The sequence below is a fragment of the Biomphalaria glabrata genome, chromosome 2 (assembly GCF_947242115.1).
Source record: "Biomphalaria glabrata chromosome 2, xgBioGlab47.1, whole genome shotgun sequence".
NCBI lineage: Eukaryota > Metazoa > Mollusca > Gastropoda > Planorbidae > Biomphalaria > Biomphalaria glabrata.
The window spans coordinates 58,761,588-58,770,664 of NC_074712.1; the positions used below are offsets into that span (position 1 = coordinate 58,761,588).

The window sequence follows — 9,077 nt, forward strand, 5'->3', positions numbered from 1 at the left end:
ATTTCAAAATATTGCTTTAAATTATTACATGACACAATCAAAGTACTGGTACCTCACATTGATGTAGGACTAAAGCAGCTGAAATAATGACCAATTTTCATTCACTAACTTGTACTGTCATTTATTATCAGACGTGTTAAAACTAATGACCTGTATATATAATTGATTAAGCAGGAGCATCAACAAATCTTGAACAATAATTGTCTACAGAAAAACTTTATTCTTATCCAAACAGTATACATTTACAATGTATTTAAACAAGTTAATTTATACAAATCTGTATGGCCTAAAGATTATGGTGTATTTTGAGTATTGTGTGAATACCAAGTTACATTATTACATGAAAATAGTGTACTCATTTTTTAAATATTCTGGGTAATAAAAATTAACAACTAATATGATACAATAAAATTGAAGCATTAGTCAAATAAAAAAAAAAATTCACAGATCTATGTGAACTCTATGCTTGAAAAAAATCATTTTGAAATTAATTTAAAAAAAAAAAAATTATGGTTCTTTAGTCAATGGAATGATAGCAGCAATTATTTTACAATTTCATGATTATCCATTAATCTCAATATACTTATAACGGAAAAATAATTCATAAGGTTTAGATACAACCATTTGAAATAATGATTATAATTTTTTTCTTAATTTGCTTAATTCAAATCTAATATAAACAAGATTTCCTCTGTCAAGAAAATTATGAGGGAACAACATGCATGTTCTTCTCAGTAAGTTTTGCAAAGGGAATTAAGAATATATGATGTTGCTTTTTTTTGCCAACATTTTAAACCTTCGCACCAGGTTTTAGTTTTAAGGAGAATGCACCATATTTTATGTTTACTTTTGATAGATTCTTATTTTAATTTTAAAAAAGTAAAATTTCCCTTACATATCTTGCAATCTATGGGGCAGATGATATAAAGTTTATCAGTTTCTGTGCCCCATGGTTAGCGAGGGTGTCATGTACCCAGCACAACAACCAACCACCTTTTGAAAAAAAATCCCATTTCAGACGTCACAATCTATAGGGCAGATGATGTTAAGGTCATTTGATTCTTTGGCCAGTGCATCATGTGGCCAGCACAACAACCAACCATCTTTACTTTCCAAAACAAAAGTCAGCTACCCATTAGAGTTAGGTGGACTCAGGGGCACCCAAAAATCTAAAAAAAATTTAACCCGAGTCTTCACAGAGATTCAAACCCATGACTTAACCATTCAGCCATGGATCCCCAAACTGCCTTTACTTATTCCTTACTATTGCCATGTATCCCTAGCCTTATGAATTCTGAAATTGAAAATCCCAGTCTTAATTGAACCCAGGAACCCTCAGTTCAGAAGCCAAGTGCTTTACCACTCATTCACTGCACTCCCTATTGTTTTAATGGGGCTCAGATTAATAGTTTTCAAGTACAATATCAAACAGATTTAAAGAAATACTAAATCCAAACCTGTTGGCTGAATGACAGGATATACATAAATATGTATAGAGCTTACAGTATAATATATATATCTTAAATTAAAATTGGTCCAAGACTTTTATTTTGCAACATGATGGGATTTTCCTTTCTGGTGGTGCTATGCAGGAGTCCAAGAATCTCATCTTTTCTCATAACAGAAAGTTATCTAGTTATAAAAATAAATAAAAGGATTTTAAAAAAATAAAAATATGTGTGACATATGTGTTGACCATGCTAAACGTATATATGTTATTAAGTATAATTATATAATTTTGCTATTCTAAAAATAGTCTGTACCTAAAAGGAGCTACTGCGTTAATGTGTAGACATGGCCCTGACCTTAATAGTTATGAATTATTACTAAAGGTGAAGGCAGATATTCAGTTAATTTGATGGACATTGCACTCATCTAAAAGCAACTATAACATATATTATGATTTACATTTTCATGGAAAACTAGTTTTTCAAAAATACAAGTACTTCAGCTTATGAGAAAAGTGCATAGGGAAAAATTGCAGTACCTTACCTTTAAGAGGTGCAACCAATCATTGACTTGTCAGGAATGCATGCCTTTTTCTTGCATTTCCAAACATAACTGTAATTATACAATTAGGCATAATGGCTAATTTCTTTTGAAAACATTAAAATTAAAAAATAATATTATTAAATTGAATACATTGTTGTATCAAACATACAAATTATCAGACATAATTTTGCCTAATTTCATCTAACAGTTTATTGTAAAGGAATGGCCTGCACAACAGCCAAGTATATTAGGCATTCATGAAAGATGAATTTGCTTAAGAGTGTTATAAAAAAAAAACTAGAGAAAAATGTTAAATTCCATCCCCCGATATTTGGATGTTGCTTGACCATGAAAATCACACTTCATAAAACATCTTTTAGATAACTAAAATAAAAATTGTATAGTAGTACTTACAATAAATATTGAATGGATGCTAATATTATTAATGTCTGCCCAGAGAGTAGAAATAGTATAAGTATGATCCTTGAGCCATTCTGGTACATCATCAGAACTGGTTGGCATGGTTCTACTTGTTAATAACTGAAACATTACAAACATTTTTTTAAATTTATAATTTATCACAGACTAGAATAGAAATGTTGCCAGGAAAAATACCAATGGTTAGAATGCACCTGATGATACTTTTGTAGCCTTAAAATGCACCAAAACTTCATTCATTAAATCTGATAAGAAACATATATGTATCACACAAGTCCAAGTTGATCAGAGTGTCATAGCAAATAATTAACTAGATATGAGAGTTTTATATTAAAGTGCTGAATTTCAGGGGATAGATCCAACTTGACACCACATCATTTATTATTTCATGAACTCATGGGTCTGGGCATGGCATGGAATGGGAACTATTATTTAATGTATGGGGTGTACGCGAGGCATGGATTATAAATTGTCTTGTATAGATTAGATTGGGTAAAACTTCCCATCGAAGGTAACTTTTACTGATAGATCTGGATCAATTATAAATTTATGGGATCTAGGCCTGCATAAATTTTATCTTTTATTTATATATTTTATGTACATAAATAACTAGTCTAGATTCTATAATTATATCTTAATAATAATTTTTGTAGATGTCATATAATATCTAAAATATTAAGTATAGATCAGTAGATTTAGAATTTTAGCTAGTAAATATTTTTATATTCCAAATCTAAACTGGATCTATATATTGTATATCTATCTAGAATTTAGATCAGTAGATTTAGTATTTTAGCTAGTAAAATACTTTTATATTCTAAATCTAAACTGGATTTAGATCTAATTATTCTAGAAGCTTAGATCTAGAAGACTAGTTGTCAAGATTTGACTACACTATGGCTAAGGCTAATGCACTAACTAAGTAGGCCTACTAGATAGATCAAGAGACAGCCTAGAGTACTAATAGTAATAGACTCTTGCCTCGTTGGGCCTCTCAAATCAGCTACAGACTTTAGAGACAATTTAGGAAGGTGAATTTCGATCCAATTCCAAGATCTACAAACTACAGGTTAGAGTCTAGCTAGAGATGCTAGATCTAGTCTAGAAGGCTGATCAATTAAAAATAAAATCAATCATTTCTAAAGTTTGTAAAATTATATTTTATAGATCAGATCTAATCTATCTATTTATAATATAGAAATCTATGTCTACTATTTTAATATTTAAAATGATATATGGCTGATGATATTAATTATTTTAATAGAGACATTGACATACTAGTCTAGATTATTATTCGAGATGACCTCAGATGATGATGATGATAATCAACTGGTAGAGCTATAAGTCAGTATAAACTATAATATATTAAATATAATCACTGCATTCGTTTCATTCACTGTCTGTATCAATAATCATGTGATGTGAAAGTGAAGTCTAGATTTAGATCTAGATTAGATAGATTATAAATCTACTTTCTACTATTAAAAAGTATTATTATTATAGATCTACATCTACTAATATTAGTACAGGTACTAGATCTACAGGCAATACACTATTGATTATAGTGACTATAATTACCGTCACTATACACTAATATAATACTAGTAATACAGTTACAGTATAATACAGTCTATAGACTATAGTAGAGTCTCAGTCTATAGTCAACTATACTATACTATAGTCATGATGATGATCGATAGATCTGAGTTCTAGACGTAGACTAGATACTAGATCTATAAACATTCATATTGACCTCATGTATGGTCTAGATCTAGAGAAAATAGAGTGGAAATCATGACTTTATTAGATCTGTTGAGTTATTTTTAAAAAAATATCTTTTAAATAGATCTAGAACCATAGTCTAAGTCTGGGTGTTGTAGATCTAGATTATTCTAGATATAAGAGATCTATAGATAAGTTCGGTTTTTTAAAAATGCGCATTCGAAATTTAAAATACCCAGATTTAAGTATTAATATACCCATATTGGTAGGGCCGCGTTAATCATTTATTAGATATATTAAAGCATGTCTATATAAAAGATATTATTATTAAAAAAATATATTATTATATAAAAGATATAGTTGTGAATATTTACTAAAAAAATTAAAATAATGAATTTTTTACTTTTGCCAATTAACACTCTGGCTGGCAAAAAGGATGACTCCTCCTACTGTGAAAAGACGATAACTGCATGAGTTGGTTTGGAATTGTATTTTGTAAGACTAACTTTTAAAAAAATATCCTTTAAGAGAATAAACGAAAAATGGTTTGTCAGAAGAAAAGCTGGCTGGACTACGCAAATAATGGACCAGCCTCTCTCTCTTGTTAAGAACATTGGTGACCGGGAAAAGTGGAGGATTTAGTTACGCGGGACAGATGATAATGATTTAATGTACATAAAAAAATATCCAGATTTTGTGTAAAATACCCAAATGTGAAAGTACTGAAAACAGCTATTTTAATGGGGTGGCCTTAAAAAAATAACTTTTGTGACGATCCCTTATTCAGGAAAATTTTATAAATCACAAAACATTGTGAGAAAATGGATGAAGTTTTTAGAGATCTAATAAAATAAAGCGTAGGAAAGTTTTACTCTCATTGAAGGTCAGTCCAAGTGACTGGAGGAGTAAATTTCTTCTTTTGCATCCTCCTGAATTTCTCCATATTGCACCATGCGTGAAAATGATGCGCGACGGCACTCCCCTAGTAAAAACTAGGAGCTGTTGTTCCATTAGTATAGTTCCATGAATAAATATAGACTGGCCGAAGGAAGTAACTTCATGTAACTTGAAAACATGTATATCTATTGTATTCGGATTTCCGAATTATGAAAAATTGCATGATCTTCACGCTGAGAGATTTAAAAAAAACACTAGTGAAAATATTGTAATACTTATATAGGTTACGGCTGAAATAGATATGAATACTTAACTTTTATACTGCTCATAAATGCCATACACGAAGTACACTAAATTGCAAGTCACAAATTTTCATTTCATAAAACTCTTTAATCGGCCAGTCTATATTTATTTATTTCTATGAAAATTTATCATGACCAAAAATAGAACATCTTTTCGTGCGTGTGTAATTCATGCTCCCTAAACAGGCTACGCATGATCCATTTCTCTTTCTATAATTAAGAAGAAAAAAAAATAAGCCCGCCTTTTGGGTCTTCTCTATTTAGGTGAATACGTTCAGTCAGGCGTCCCGGAATTTAATGGGGCACTACTGAAACATGGGGATTGGATCCTGACGCTCTAAGGGTGCGGGGGCATACCGCCTTCACCACCACTCCCGCTGGTGTGACTAATAAAAATTGTTTTTCTGTATTACACATTTTTGTTGACATGGGAGAAAGACGTGGGAGAGGGGGGTGGTGGCTCCTCTTCATGGGTCAAAGGCCTCCCACCCACCCCCTCCTCTGCTTTTTAATTTGTATATTAAAACTGTTTATTTCGCGATGACGTATTGCTTCATGAAGGGCGGGGTATGGGCGGACCCTGTTCAATAGCGGATCAGTTTTATCTCTGTGGCGTATGATCTAGACTTTGTATGGAGCGTGTTTTTAGTTTGTTGTTAGCTTGGGCGTAAGGTTGGCAAACTTGTGGACTTAACTACAAAGGAGCCAGACTTGATTTCCACACAACTTTCAAGACATAGATATAGGCCTACCTACCACCGGTGATAACAAATACTGGTGTCAGTTAAGGAGTATAATCAGGACTACTTATAACAATGTGGCTATAATCACAAACATACGTTTTTCTCATTAGGTAAGTTTATAAATTGTTCATGTTATTTCTTAAACTTCTGGTCTGTGTGGCAGACTGGGGACATTGCTGCCAACCCTAAGTTCTATTTTAAAAAACAAAGCCTTAATGTTGGTATTGGTATCTCACCACAGTCTAAATTTTTTTTCTTAATTGTAATTAATTAATTTCTTGTCGAATCATTTAATAAAATGGCCCTATTTGTTGTCATGTTAGGTTTTTGAAATCTTAAATGTTCGTTAGGTTATTGAAATCTTTTTTTTCTTCTACTGTTCTGCCTCCTGTTTGTATTTCTGTTTTAGTTGCCTGTCTATGTCAGTGTTGGATTTACACATGAACAACATAAGCATTTTATAACTTAGGGCCCACCTAAAAAAATGTTTTTAGGGCTATTTCATTTATTTTGAAGAAAGAGGAAAGGAAAAATTACAAGGGGCCCCATTTTTCAAAAAGCTTTGGGCTTTATAAAGTCTAAATCCGGCCCTGATCTTAGTTAGTCTTACCTTATGCCGTCCTGCATGAGTTTTAGACTTGGACAAAAATAATCTTCCAATACTTATAAACACATTATTGTTCAAGTTATGTTTGAATGTCTCAGAATATGACATCTAGTTATGTTTGAATGTCTCAGAATATGACATATAGCTATGTTTGAATGTCAGAATATGACATCTAGTGACCGAGGGAGAGTTAAACAATAAAAAGTAAAAGTAAAGTTTCAGTTTCAGACCTTGCTATCTATAGGTCAGATGATGTTAAGTTTAACAATAGAGTGAAAAATAAGACTAGAGAGAAGATAAAACAAGAGTATATTGCAACCAAATAATGAACAGTTTTACACCGCCTGTCTGGTCGTGTGGTAGGCCTATGCGCGCTGGTTTTCTCGATGGTCCTGGGTTCGTACCCTGCCCGCTGCCATTTCCGTCGTCCTGCGGGAGGTTTGGATTAGGAAGTAGATTATCTTCAACTCTTAAGGAACATTCGAAACATGCCAAACATTCTACAAACTGGAAGACATGAAAGTGTAGGTCAGTGAGAACAAGAAATATCGTTTAGTTTATAATTTTGTTTATAAAAGTAAGACTTTTAGAAAACAGTCACTACTATGTGTGTCCTAGAAGCTTAGCAAAGAAAAGTGTATTTGTAATGAACAACGAAGGTAGTCTTTAAAAGAATTTAATTCCCAATAACGCAAACATTGTACTGGGTGAGCAATGTCATGAATTTAATTTGATTAATTCTTCAGTATTTGTAGTTCCATGGGTGAAGGTCATCTGGTTCATTTTAGAGCAAAAGTGCTTCTCGCATACCACCTGTTGATTCAATCAATAAATATGTAAACATCTCTCTCTCTCTCTCTCTCTCACGTAAACCTCTCTTGTGCTCTCTCTCTTGTTTCACGTTCTCTCTCTCTCTTTCTCTGTCTCTCTCTTTTTCTCTCGTAAATCCCCCCTCTCTCTCTCGTGTAATTTCTCTCTCTCTCTGTCTCTCACGTTATCCTATCAAGTACTCTCTCTCTATATATATATCGCACCTAAACTTCTTTCTCTCTCTCTTTCTATCATAAACTTCTCTTTTTCTCTGCACTCTTGTACTTTCTATCTCACACGTACGCCTCTCTCTAACTCTCTTCCTCTCCCTCTCTTTCTCTCTCTCTCTCTCTGTCTGTCTCTCTCTCTTAAACAATATGAATTCTTTTTTTCTTTTATTTTCTATAAACTTTTTTTCCTGATTTATGGCAACACCTGAACACCATAGAAACTGTCCTTCTACTACACTTATAGTGAGTAATACTTTAGTAGACATCGCAGAGACAATAACTAACATTTTATTCCTGAATAATTATTCCTTCCGTTGTTTCCTAATATAAGAGTAAAATGAACAATTCCTTGACAAGTCAAAGTGAAGACACTATTGCCAGGTAAGTTATTCACTAAAATAACATTTTGTAATTTCCAAGTGTACTTTTATTGTATTTACCTGTCATCTGCTGGGCGATTCGTTTCTTCTTGTCAATAGTTTTAATTTAATTCAAGAAAACACGACACACATGAGTAACTTTGTTATTTAGAGCATAAACAAAGTGTGACCGATAAACAGGCAGTTCTTTTAGCGATAGAGACGCTTAGTAGAGTTTAATTGGCTGACTGGTTGGTTGGTGCGCGCTCTGAACTGTGGTTTCCATGGTCCCGGGTTCGAACCCTGCCCACCATCATCCAGGGTTGTAGCTAGGAATTTGACAATATTTGGTGGCCCGGGGGCGTGACATCTTTGGGGGCCCCTGCATTTTGCGTAATATATAATATTTAAAGCAAAAAACATTCATTTGGAGGCCCCCTCAAGTGGGGGCCCGGGGGATTTTCAAATTCTCACCCCTCCTTCCCCACCCTAGCTACACCACTGCCACCATCTCCGTCTTGTGGGTGGTTTAGGGCTAGGATGTAATCACCTTTAACTCTGAAGAAACACATCAATTTTTGTTAATTAATCAGAAAAAAAAAGAGAGATGCCAAATCTACATCCTGCGGGCCATTTTCGGTCGGTGCCGTGGTGCTTTCCGGCCCTTTGAAAGATTTGCTCACAGTGCACAGTGATGAGGCCTGTAGGAAATGTATATCATTATGTGTCGCCCAGGTGTAAAGTTTGGACACCAGTAAGGAAACATCAAACTGAAAGACAGCGACCACACCTAGATTTCAATAAATAGTTTTACAGTTCTGACTAGCAAGCAATTCAACTGTAGCCTTTTCATCTAGATGACAAAATAGAACTTATATTTTGCTTCGAGGTTACTTCAGACAAGTTTTAAATAGAAATGACGTCATTTGGGCGTGCAAGGGAGAGATTTCCTCCCTTTCTTTACTTTTTCTCCAGCT

The 9,077-nt window shown here is 33.4% G+C and overlaps 1 protein-coding gene and 1 long non-coding RNA gene across 5 annotated transcripts in view; one reads left to right on the top strand and one right to left on the bottom strand.

Moving 5' to 3' along the window:
• Positions 1-200: 200 nt before the first annotated feature.
• On the bottom strand, positions 201-4,461 carry LOC129924784 (uncharacterized). 3 transcript variants are annotated; one of them, XR_008776708.1, is made up of 5 exons: positions 4,184-4,461; positions 3,709-3,876; positions 2,407-2,532; positions 1,993-2,061; positions 201-1,632 (listed from the first exon to the last, which is right to left on the bottom strand). It is a non-coding gene; the product is annotated as an uncharacterized LOC129924784 (long non-coding RNA). The 3 variants fall into 3 exon arrangements; XR_008776707.1 differs by lacking the exon at positions 4,184-4,461 and having other exon boundaries at positions 3,709-4,002; XR_008776706.1 differs by lacking the exons at positions 3,709-3,876; positions 4,184-4,461 and having other exon boundaries at positions 2,407-3,687.
• A 1,373-nt stretch (positions 4,462-5,834) lies between these two features.
• Positions 5,835-9,077, top strand: part of LOC106068065 (uncharacterized) — a 23,511-nt gene continuing 20,268 nt past the window's right edge. The window contains exon 1 of one of the 2 annotated variants that reach the window (XM_056021686.1): positions 5,835-6,204. The gene's annotated coding sequence lies outside the window, so the exon portion shown is untranslated. Of the gene's footprint in view, positions 6,205-7,954; positions 8,123-9,077 lie in introns of those variants that run through there. The other variant, XM_056021687.1, reaches the window with a different exon arrangement.